Here is a 12,378-nt window from a genome sequence, read left to right as displayed (position 1 = left end):
CTGATGATTCTCTGAATCACATTTCCACGAAGTTATCAGCAGGCAGTGCTCTGTTTGGTTTAAAACATTAAAATGTGAAGCTTTGTTTTGACAGCAGGATTCTTCCCTGGGCAGTGCTAAGAAGCGTCTAAGTCTGACTGATAAATCGTGATGAGAGTCACAGGACTTAACAATAGTAATAAAACCTTGTGATAAAGCACCTTGTGTTTCCACCATTTGAATATCCTTGTGAGTCAAATCATCTCCCTCGAGAGCAGAGTGTCATATCCTCACTGTATCTCTTTCATGTGGTCCACACACTTGTGGGTCCTTATTTTCCAGCAGAACCCTGTTCTGACTCAGGGGCTGGCCTGTTCTTATAAGTAGCGTTTTCCTGGGACACGGCCACACTCCTTTGTTGACATACTGTCCCTGGCCGCTCTTAGGCTCCAGTGGAGATTGTGACCCTGTGGTCTGGAAAGTAACAAATGTTTACTGCCTGACCTTCAAGAAGGAGTTTCCTTGGGAGCATCCAGCCTTCATCTATATTTACCTGGACTCAATCCTAAACTACGCTGTATTGCACTAGAGCTTTGCAAAACCAATATTGCATTAATGACACTTTAGTCATATTTTGAAATAAGTCAAAGTCCTTTGGATATAGAAGACTAGGAATGGAATAGTCATACTTTCTGGACTTTCTCTTGCCCCGAATTTGCATCCATAGGCTTCCAAATTGCATTTTCTTACACAGAAACTCAATTGGTCTCAGTTTTTAAATCTGAAATCTTCAAAGAGGATACGGTACCCAAGAAAGGTGACACCTGGCAACGTGGAATGGGATCAAAATTTAGGCTGTGGTTTTTAAATTAATCCTCTGTGGACTCTTCATGTTTCTTTCCTTCTTGTTTCATTGTGTAGCCTTCAGATGTGCCCTCATTCACTGTAACTCATCATATTACATTTCAGTTTGCCAATGTCCTGAAGTTAACACTCCCATCGCCATTATTTGCAAGCTGTGACAAATCACAATCCTGTTGTGAACATGGTTGAGAATTTCAATCAGCTCAAGTGTTGACTCCTTGGCACTAGAATAACAGCTGTTTCCCAGGGTAATGTAAAAGAAAAGGAACACCACCGATTCTTTTAGATTTCTAGGTAATAGAAGCCCACAGAAAATCAACAGATTTGTTGTATATGAACAGAAGAAAATTCGGCAAAATCATTTTTAAGTTCCCCGTATCTTTAAGTTTTCTTAAAGCCATTTCATGATACAGTTGCTCAAAAGACATTTTATAAAGCTGGATAAGTTTTTTTTGTCTAGTGATATCAGTATTAATATGATAGGAACAGCACAGAGAAGTCTGGAGTCTGTTTTAAGATGAAACCTCATATGCCAGCAGGAAAGAAGCCACGAACAATCTGGAGAATTTAATGAGAACAACCTCTCAGTTTTAATTACAGCATTACAAATGTGCAGATACAATAATTACATTACCTTGATGTATATTTCCGCAAGGACTCCATAAAATAAATTCAACGCCAGCAGATGGCTATCACTAATAGTATCTTTTCTCCCTGGGAACAATACAGTTGCTGCATATATTTTTGTAAAAGACAGGTGAATGACACCATCCCAAGCCACAATATAACATTTAAATATTTTCTTCATTTCTTGTTTAAAAGACTTTTCCTTATGGTTTTTTCGTCCAAGGGTTAGAGAGAAGTAAACCTATCAAGATACTAGATTAGCTTGTTTAATTTCAGTATCTCTAGACTTCTCTAGATGGCAGTCAAGCCACAGGGTTTTTGAGGCTGCACTTGGGCAAAGCGAGAGGAAGAACACAGCAGGGCTTTTTCCTGGTCACAGTCCTCAAATCACGGAGATGAGCGTGTTAAAGTCAGGAAATTGACATCACTGACATATGAGAGTATGAATACAGCCAAAGACGCTCGTCTTCATTGAAACAAGAAAGATACTCGAGGGGAATAAGACCCCTGGACGAATTTGATCCAGTTATCACATATTTTTGTGCGTGCACAGCATCCTCTTTGAAGATCTCATATTTAAAAACTGAGGCCAGCTGAGCTTCTGTGGGAGAGAATGAACATTTGGAAGCCTGTGAATGCAAATTGAGAGCAAGAGAAAAATCCAGAAAGCATGACTATTCCGTACCTAGTCTCCAACATCCAAAGAACTTTGACTTATTTTAAAATTTGATTAAAGCCAAGTGTCATTAATGCAGCATTGGTTTTGGAAAGCTCTAGTGACAGGCGACATATTTTTTGCATTGAGTCCGGGTGAACTTAGATGAAGTCTGTACTCGGTGTTCCTTAATAGCGAAAGTAATCAGTGCTTTAGGACAAGAATCTTTAACTTGCCCATTTTAAATGACTGTTTGATTGTGTTCCCGAGGAAAATTGATTGTGTGACATGTATTCAACATGCAACAAATGTGTTTTTTTTTTTTTTGGCGTTACGCGGGCCTCTCACCGCTGTGTCCTCTCCCGTTGAGGAGCACAGGCTCCGGACGCGCAGGCTCAGCGGCCACAGCTCACGGGCCCAGCCGCTCCGCGGCACGTGGGATCCTCCCGGACCGGGGCACGAACCCGCGTCCCCTGCATCGGCAGGCGGGCTCTCAACCACTGCGCCACCAGGGAAGCCTACACAGGTAACTTTTGTGTGTGTGTGTGTGGTACACGGGCCTCTCACTGTTGTGGCCTCTCCCGTTGCGGAGCACAGGCTCCGGACGCGCAGGCGCAGCGGCCATGACTCACGGGCCCAGCGGCTCCGCGGCATGTGGGATCTTCCCGGACCGGGGCACGAACCTGGGGTGCCCACATTGGCAGGCAGATTCTCAACCACTGCGCCACCAGGGAAGTCCCGCTCCTTTTTTTGTGTGTGTGTGTACGCGGGCCTCTCACCACTGTGGCCTCTCGCGTTGCGGAGCACAGGCTCCGGACGCGCAGGCGCAGCGGCCACGGCTCACGGGCCCAGCCGCTCCGCGGCACGTGGGATCTTCCCGGACCGGGGCACGAACCCGCGTCCCCTGCATCGGCAGGCGGGCTCTCAACCACTGCGCCACCAGGGAAGCCCAACAAATATTTTTTGACTGTTTATTCTGCATCAAACACTCTGCTTAGTGCCAGGTATTCAGATGGGTGTGAGTCCCTATCCCAATGGCCCCGTGAATGTGTCCACTCTACTAGGACAGATAAAGCTGCAGTGAAATGGGGACCCTTGTTTTTTGTCTCCTGCTTCCAGTATAGGATGGAGAAGAGTTAAGAAGACACAGATTTTCCATCAAGGTCTTTGTCCAGGACTGGGATTTAATAAAATAATAATGAAAATATCAACAAAACCACATTCATTTATTGTATATCTAAATAGCCTACTTGTTTAAAATACCTTATCTATGTGCATTACATGAACCCAGCAAGGTGGGTATTAGAACCTTTATTCATAGATAATGAAACTTAGAGAAGGAAGATGTCTTTCCCAGGGGCACAGCAGAGCCCGATTCCAGCTGCAGGTCCTGTATCTCCAAGGCTTAGGCTCTTCCCATCGCACCCAGCTGCCCCCATTCTGCGTGGCCCTGTGTGTGCATTTCTTCCATCCGAGTTGGACTCTTCCACGCAGAGGTGTTGGGGACAGTGTACATGGCCTTTCCCGGGTCCATCTGTGTTGGGGAGAGTCTGGGTAGCTCGGTGTTGATGCTCCAGGGCTTACTGTCTGACGATATGCTGTCAGGAACGTAAGGGAGATGTTTCCGCATCAAGAATATTTTTCGTATCACTTAACAGGCGCTACGGTGACTCCTATTCCTCTGGTCCTGGTGCAGCATGAAACGTGGCACGAAGGAAAGAGGAAACGTGGCCTTTTGCGCTCGGTGTTGGAAAGTGAGAGTAAAGCTATGGGGACAGTGGCTGGGGAGGTAGGATAGGATTCCTGCCATCTCTGTGACCATCATACAGGATTAGCTGCTCAGCAGCAGCCCCTTACTAAGGCTCCCGATAACACCCAGGGCTCCGTGTGAGCGAGGTGCTGGGAACAGACATTTTCCTGAGGGCGTGTGTGTTAATTCCCCAGGGCTACTGTAACAAAGCACCACAGACTGGGGGGGCTTCAAACCCCAGAAATTTATTGTCTCCCGGTTCTGGAGGCTGGAAGTCTGAAATCAAGGTGCTGGCAGGACCACGCTCCCCCGAAAGCTGCACGAGAGCCCTTCCTTGCCGCTTTCCAGCTCAGCAGGACCTTGCCAGAGTCCTGTCAGCAGTCCCCCGGCGCTGGCCTGCACCTGCCTAACTGCAGCCGCTGCCCCCGTCTTCACGCGGTTCTCTCCCCGTGTCCTTGTCTTCTCCGGAGGACCAGCTACATTGGGTTAGCGGCCGCCCTAGTCCAGGATGACCTCAACGAAGTACACTTGTGATCACCCAGTTTCCAAACAAGCTCATATTCTGAGATACTGGGGGCTTGGAACTTCAGCATGACCCTTTTTAGGGAAAGACAATTTCACCCCATAACAACACAACGTAAGGCAAAGAGCAGATTCTAGTACTAACCCTGTCACTAATTAGCTACGTAACTAGCATCTACATCTCCCTGGACCCTGGTTTCCTCATCTATAAAGGGTAGGAGTTGGAAAAGTTGACCTCTAAGGTCTTATTCTATTAGCCTGAGAGGGGGAGGTCCTTGGCCTCTGGTCAAGTACCTCTGGTCCCTGGACTTTTCTGTCAGGACAGGGTATGTAGCTCAACCAGGCTGGACACCATGCAGTTCCCTTCCTGCCCCCGACCCTGGTTTCCTTCTTTAGTCTGTTGTTAAGCTTTGAGAATGCTCAGAATCTGAGATTTTATTTATTTTACTTCTGTGCAGAGCTGTCTGCTGTGATGCAACAAAGAGAAAGGTATAAGGGAGGAACCAGAGATCTATAAACCAGCTACCATAGAACTAAAGGGAAAAACAGAGAAAATGACCAGAGCTCCAGTGGGTTAACTGTGATAGGCTGCAAGTCTACTGCAAGCAAAATTATTGTCTTGGTACTAATCGCAGACTTGTCATGAGACCACACTTTTCCAGTGGATTATTTCATTATATTGAAACAGGTGTGTTTATGATCTGTCATCCAAAAGGAGGTTCAGAGCTAAGGAATTCATAGGTAAAGTTGCTGGTGGCCTTAACTGCATGTAGACCATTTCCTTCAGAAATGCCATCATTCAGCGCGTCCCAGCTGCCCCTCATGACCACCCCGCCACTGCTCCTACCTGTGATGGGTACTTGGATGAGATGCTGGGCCCCTCTCCTCTCTCGAAATAACTGCAGTGTTATGCCTGTGAGCTCCAGAGTGATAGCGTGTGAGGTCTCACAAAACCATCAACACTGTCACTCAACATACAGATGGCCAATAGGCACATGACAAGATGCTCAACATTGCTAATTATTAGAGAAAATCAAATCAAAGCTACAATGAGGTACCACCTCAAACGAGTCAGAATGGCCATCATCAAAACGTCTAGAAATAATAAACGCTGGAGAGGGTGTGGAGAAAAGGGAACCCTCCTGCACTGTTGGTGGGAAAGTAAATTGGTACAACCGCTACGGAGAACAGTATGGAGGTTCTTTAGAAAACTAAAAATAGACTTACTGTATGATCCCGCAATCCCTCTCCTGGGCATATATCTGGAGAAAACTCTAATTCAAAAAATACATGCACCCCAGTATTCGTAGCAGCACTATTTACAATAACCAAGACATGGAAGCAACCTAAATGTCCATCAACAGAGGAATGGATAAACCAGATGTGGTACATATATACCATGGAATACTACTCGGCCATAAAAAGGAATAAAATAAGACCATTTGCAGCAACATGGATGCACCTAGAGATGATCATACTAAGTGAAGCGAGTCAGAGAAAGATAAATATCATAGGATATTACTCATATGTAGAATCTGAAAAAAAATGATACAAAGGAACTTGTTTATAAAACAGAAATAGACTCAGAGAAATAGAAAACAAACTCATGGTTACCGAAGGGGAAAGGGGGAGAGGGGTAAATTAGGAGCATGGGATTAACAGATACAAACAACTGTACATAAAATAGGTGAGCAGCAAGGATAGCACAGGGAACTATATTCAATATCTTGTAATAACCTATAATGGAAAATAATCTGAAAAAAGTATATAACTGAATCACTTTGCTCTACATCTGAAACGAACACAATATTGTACATCAACTCTACCTCAATAAAAAAATACGATTTTACAAAGAAATTTTAAAGAACATTTTATAAAAGCAACTATTCATCATCTTTGTAAAAAAGAGCTTTACTGAGATCTATTTCATAGACCATAAACGTCACCCATTTAAAGTGTGTAATCCAGTGGTTTTTAGTGCACTCACAGTATGGCATATATACTCAGAGTATATATCACAGTATATTCACACTGGGCAACTATCACACAGTCTGATTTCAGAGCATTTTCTTAACTCTCAAACTAGCAGTCACTCCTGATTTCTCCCCCTGTCCCCCCTTCCCACCCTTGACAACCACGGATCTACTTACTGTCTCTACAGATTTTCACATTCTGGACATGACGTGAAAATGAAAGCATACAATATGCGGTCTGTCACTGGCTTCTTTCATTTATCAGAATGATTTAAAGGTTTATCATGTTGTAGCAGGTACCAGTTATTTAATATCTTTTTGTGGCTGAATAATATTGCATGGAGTGGATGCATCATTTTTTTTGCACAGGCTCCGGGCGCGCAGGCTCAGTGGCCATGGCTCACGGGCCCAGCCGCTCCGCGGCACGCGGGATCTTCCCGGACCGGGGCACGAACCCGTGTCCCCTGCCTCGGCAGGCGGACTCTCAACCACTGCGCCACCAGGGAAGCCCGATGCATCATATTTTATTCATCCATTCACCAGTTGATGAACACACGGGTGGTTTTCACTTTTTAGCTATTACGAACGGCGCTGTTGTGAACATTAGGAGTAATTTTTTTATGTGGACAAATGTTCTCATTTCTCTTGGGTTTATATGCAGGAGTGGAATTCTGCGTCTACGTAAGCTCTATGTTTAACAGGCAAGAAACTGTCAAACTATTTTCCAAAGTGGCCGTGCCATTTTACAAATCTGCCAGCAATGTATGAAGGCTCCAATTTCTCCTAATCCTTGTGTATGCTTGTCATTTTTTGTCCTTTTGGTGGTAGCCATTCTAGTAGATGTGAGGTAGCATCTCATTGTGGTTTTTGTTGGCGTTTCCCTTATGATTATTGAGGTTGAGCACAGTTTTTCATCTGCTTATTGACCATTTGGAAGAGGATCTATTCAGATCCTTTACCCATTTTTAAATTGGGTTGTTTGTCTTTTTGTTATTGACTTGTAAGTATTCTTTATATTTTCTGAACATAAATCCCTTATCAGATACCTGTTTTGCAAATATTTTCTGCCATTCTGTGGGCTGTCTTTTTACTTTCTTGATGGTATTGTTTGCAGCACAAAAGTTTTTAATTTTGATGAAGTGTGATTTATCTATTTTTCTCTTGTCACTTGTGCTTTGCCCGAGAAACCAAGAAGCCACTGTCTAAGTCCGGGTCACAAAGATTTGCTCCTATGTTTTCTTCCAAGAGTTTTATAGATCTGGCTCTTACATTGCTACCTAGGGTCCATTTTGAGTTAATTTTTGTGTCTCATGAGAGGCAGGAATCCATTTTCAATCCTTTACGTGTGGATGTCCAGTAGTTGTCTCACTAAAATTTGTTGCAAAGGCTGCTCTTTCCCCATTGAACTGTTTCAGCACCCTTGTCAAAATTCAATGGACATGATTGGTTTTTAATTTTTGTATATTACCTTGAAATTCTTTTTTTATATTTAAACTATTTCAGTAATTATGCATATATATTTTGCATTATGGTTTTTAACTTAACACAACATAAACCTTTTCCAGATTTCTACAGAGGATTTCAATGTTTACACTCCTTCCTGTTGAGGTATGGTATTTTACCAAACCATTTCAATAGATTTGGACACTTCCATTGCCACATTAACTTGGAAAGAAAATAAATGGAATTTTTACCAAGTTTGGAATAAAGATTTTGGATATCAGCACCTTTTGACTTAAACATACAGGGAATAATATTTTCTTTCACCAAGGGAATTGCAGAAATGGAGGAATTTCTGAAGAACTTGGCAAAAGAAAGAATGAGATGTAAACACCGGCCAAATCCAGAGAGCATGAAGCAAACAGTCAACAATACCAGTCAGGTAAGGACTCTTGTTCACTCGCTCCTCACCAATTCCTGTCCTCAAAATAACCGGAAGATGCCAACGCCAAAGTCAGTAGGCTAAGGTAAAAATTGTTGGGAAACCCATTTTGATTGCTACGTAGAATTAGAAAATCCGGTTCAAAATAGAATCATGATTGGAGTTTTAATTGGTAGGATGGTACTTAAGCTTGATCCAAAAGTCAGGAGAATTCCTAAGTTTTCATTCCAGGTAAGTGAGAGGAGAGGAAATTATATAAATTCACTTTAACCAGGTTGAGACTTATACAGTTAACATTTCCTTTTGTCTCAAGGGATGGGAAGGGAAAGCATCATATGAAATTATAGAGAAGTAATAGGATCTAAACTTAAACAAGTAAAATTATCAGGATTTTCTGTCCTTTTGTGTCGAGCAAGTTACCTGGACCAATCTTTAGCAAAAATAAAATGAGAAATAATCGATTAGGCAGTGAAGCATCTACAGGTTATTCAGGAAAGAACTTCATCTGTAAGTCCTTTGGGAACAAAAACATCTTACCGTGGCTATGAACTAGTAAGGTAATGAGGTATCGAAGGGAAAGATGGACAAAGAACAAGGCTGAGCAGAACATACAAGGAAGTTGCACGGAGGGCTGGAAAGAAAGTAGGCAGGATGGAAAGTCAAGAAAATGAAGTAAAACTAAAGGTCATTTGCATTGAAAATGCCGAGTTCTGATTTTTTTAAATGTTTTTCTTTTGGCAAGTTTTTGTTGTTGTTTTTTAAACTCCAGGGAGGTGTTAAGAGCTTCCTTGGTAAGCAACACAAAAGGGCAGAAATTGTATCGGAGCCCAAAAGTTTTGTCTTAGAATTACGTTTCACTTTATAATTTTATAGACTGTTTATAGACTGTTCTGAGTGATATGCGACCTTCTTAAGTCTCTTTAAACGTGTGTTATGTTTATCACCTGCTCTAAAACAAGTTATCCCTGAATTCCATGATTTAGAACCACTGTTTCATTTTGTTTATGATTTTGTGGGTCAGGAATTCTGGAAGGGCCGGGCTGGGTGATTCATCTCTAATCAATATGGCAGCAGCTGGGGCTGTAGGGTACACTCCAAGATGGTTTCTCCATCCACGTCTGGGGTCTTGGGGCTTCCTGGCCTCTCTCTCTATACAGCATCTCACCCTCTCAGGCCTTCTGCGTGTGGCCTGAGCATCTCGTGGACAGCGGTCTCAGGGCTCCAGAACCCCCGTGCACAAGCTGCACGTGCAGGCTGAGCTGGGAGCTAGAGGACCATTGTCCTCAGTTGTCCCCGTGGTGAAAGCAGCCCTCGTTCGGCTTAGATTCAAGGGGAGGGGAGCTAGGACCCACTTCCCCATGGAAAGAGGATCAAAGGCTTTGCAGCTTTCTTTAATCCTCCACACCGTGGTTCTTGATCTGTTTTAGTTTCTGGGGTCTTCTGAGAATCCGCTGAAGGTTATAGAAAATGTACTCTCACCTTATTTTATATGCAGTTTTGGTGGAATCACTTACCCTGAAGACTTGAGTGTCTAAAATAAAGCTGCTTGATGAATGGAACTGGAGAAATAGTGTGATAGTTATTCGCTTGGTGTCAGAGCCACTGGTCTGCTCACTAGACCCCCATCTCCTTAGCCCTTTTCTTTCCTCCTTAAGCACTCTTGATTCCTCCTCTGTCCCCTAGAGGTCTGCCTTCGGAAGGATCTTGGTTGTAGTTCAGAGGTTATCATTTCACAAGGTTCATTTCTGTCAGGGTAGCAATAAACCCGTGACGTATGATTGGGTCAGTATTTCTCCAAATGAGTTCTTCTGTCCGTGATTTATACCCAGCAGCAGACTCTGTGTGACCGGAAAGACAGGAAGGAAATAATCTCCTGGGACAGTATTTTAATAGCCAGATGGCATGGCCACTAACGAACTCTTAGGCTGGACACAAGGATAACCTTGAAAACTGACTTGCTACTCCTGCCTGAACTGTCCACCTGGATTTTGTTTTTTATCAGCCGTCGTCAGTACAAAGGTTGTTGCTCAGTTTCGTTCTCTAAACATACACCGGCTGCGTCCCACGGGAACTGAAAGTAGGCGTCCCCAGCTTGGGAACTTTTTTCGGAAACGATAAAAAAGCTCCTTCAGCTCTGTCTTTTGACCAGGAGGCTTTGCAGCCTGCTCACATGCCTTGGAATGTAATCTCAAGACACAGCTGTTGTTTCAGAGAGTTCATTCCTGTCGGCAGCAATTAAAAAGTCCTTTGTTTTCCAAACATGCTTTCACGCCCGCCTTGGAGATCCTGGCAAACGTTGACTCCCGCAGCTTGAGGAAAGGGATCTTTCTTGAGTGGGGCAGAAAGGCTGTGTCCGGTTCGCTTTCGGTCTTGCTCCACGATTTACAGCTGTTACACCTGTGCGTCTGGCCCATGAGGTTTTCAATGTAGAAAATCCACAATCATCACTTTGCCACTTTGAGGTGTGGTCTCTTGTCACGACGAGTTAAAATATACTTGTGAGATGGGATGAAGCTCAGACCACACTCTTGGAATCACGGTTACCCTGTTTCTTTATGTTTTAAATTTTGCACATCAAAATGGTGCATCCTTGGGACTTGAGCCTAAGGGTCTGAGTTCGCCTCTCTCTCGGGTGAGGTGTGTAATACAGGACAGCAGCTCAAGGGCTCCCTGCGGAGGCTCCGTGCTTTGGGCTATGGGGACCTGGACCAAGAAGAAGTGAAGGACAGACACGTGATGCGATTTCAGAGCTGAGAAGCAGGTTCTTCAGCTGTCAGTGCCGTGACCCTCTCTCAAGAGTGAAAGAGAAGATCAGAGAAAGCGTGCATAGCGCTGTTCTGTGTCTATTTAACTCTTCCCCCCGCCCCGTGGAGGGGAGGCCTCCTATGTATTAGGTGAATGCCTGCCATGAATATTTACAAATATTAGTGTCATTAGTATGTATGTGTGTCTTTCAGATTGTCTACATATACTTTTTCTCATTTTAATTGTGTGTGTGTGTTTGGCGATTAGAGAGCTCGTTAAATAACAAAACTTTTCTGTTGTTGTTTGGTTTCTAGACCTCTTTTTTTCTGTTGGGGAAGGGAACAGAGGTGGGCCTGGGGTAGGTGGGTGAAGGGAAATTAGGGAAACGGCTCATTTATAATAAGCTAAAAGCCAAATTGTTGCACAGCCCAGGGAAGTGTTTTCCCCTCCTTTTTTAAATACTCAGAATGAGCTGCTGGTATCTCTAATGAAATACTGGTTTATCTACTTAACAATGAGCTTTATATTCTTGCAAATATCAACAAAACAAGACAAAAACCAAAACAATTCAGGCCCCATAGTCTGGGGAACACAAAAAGGTAAAATAGGACAAAATACTTGCAACTCAAGTTTCATAAATCGACAGATTCTATAAATTCTGATGACATTACTCTAAGGGTGTCAGGCATATATTAGAGTAGATTTTTTAAAGTGAAGTTGTTTTTTTCAACATCTTTATTGGAGTATAATTGCTTTACATGGTGTGTCAGTTTCTGCTTTACAACAAAGTGAATCAGTTATACATATACACATGTTCCCATATCTCCTCCCTCTTGTGTCTCTCTCCCTCCCACCCTCCCTATCCCACCCCTCTAGGTGGTCACAAAGCACCGAGCTGATCTCCCTGTGCTATGCGCCTGCTTCCCACTAGCTATGTATTTTACAGTTGGTATTGTGTATATGTCCCTGCCGCTCTCTCACTTCGTCCCAGCTTACCCTTCCCCCTCCCCATGTCCTCAAGTCCATACCCTAGTAGGTCTGTGTTTTATTCCCATCCTACCCCTAGTCTCTTCATGACATTTTTTTTTCTTAGATTCCATATATATGTGTTAGCATACGGTATTTGTTTTTCTCCTTCTGACTTACTTCACTCTGTATGACAGACTCCAGGTCTATCCACCTCACTACAAATCACTCAGTTTCATTTCTATTTATGGCTAAGTAATATTCCATTGTATATATGTGCCACATCTTCTTTATCCATTCATCTGTTGATGGACACTGATGTTGCTTCCATGTCCTGGCTATTGTAAATAGAGCTGCACTGAACATTGTGGTACATGACTCTTTTTTTTTGCGGTACGCGGGCCTGTCACTGTTG

At 43.4% G+C, this 12,378-nt stretch overlaps 1 long non-coding RNA gene across 1 annotated transcript in view; it reads left to right on the top strand.

Moving 5' to 3' along the window:
* Window positions 1-12,378, top strand: part of LOC136794630 (uncharacterized) — a 282,171-nt gene that overhangs the window by 104,256 nt on the left and 165,537 nt on the right. Inside the window, exon 2 of the long non-coding RNA XR_010841692.1 lies at window positions 8,142-8,252. This is a non-coding gene — a long non-coding RNA (uncharacterized lncRNA). The remainder of the gene's footprint in view (window positions 1-8,141; window positions 8,253-12,378) is intronic.

Source organism: Kogia breviceps, chromosome 8 (genome assembly GCF_026419965.1).
Source record: "Kogia breviceps isolate mKogBre1 chromosome 8, mKogBre1 haplotype 1, whole genome shotgun sequence".
Classification (NCBI taxonomy): domain Eukaryota; kingdom Metazoa; phylum Chordata; class Mammalia; order Artiodactyla; family Physeteridae; genus Kogia; species Kogia breviceps.
This window is presented reverse-complemented; position numbering and strand designations above follow the sequence as displayed.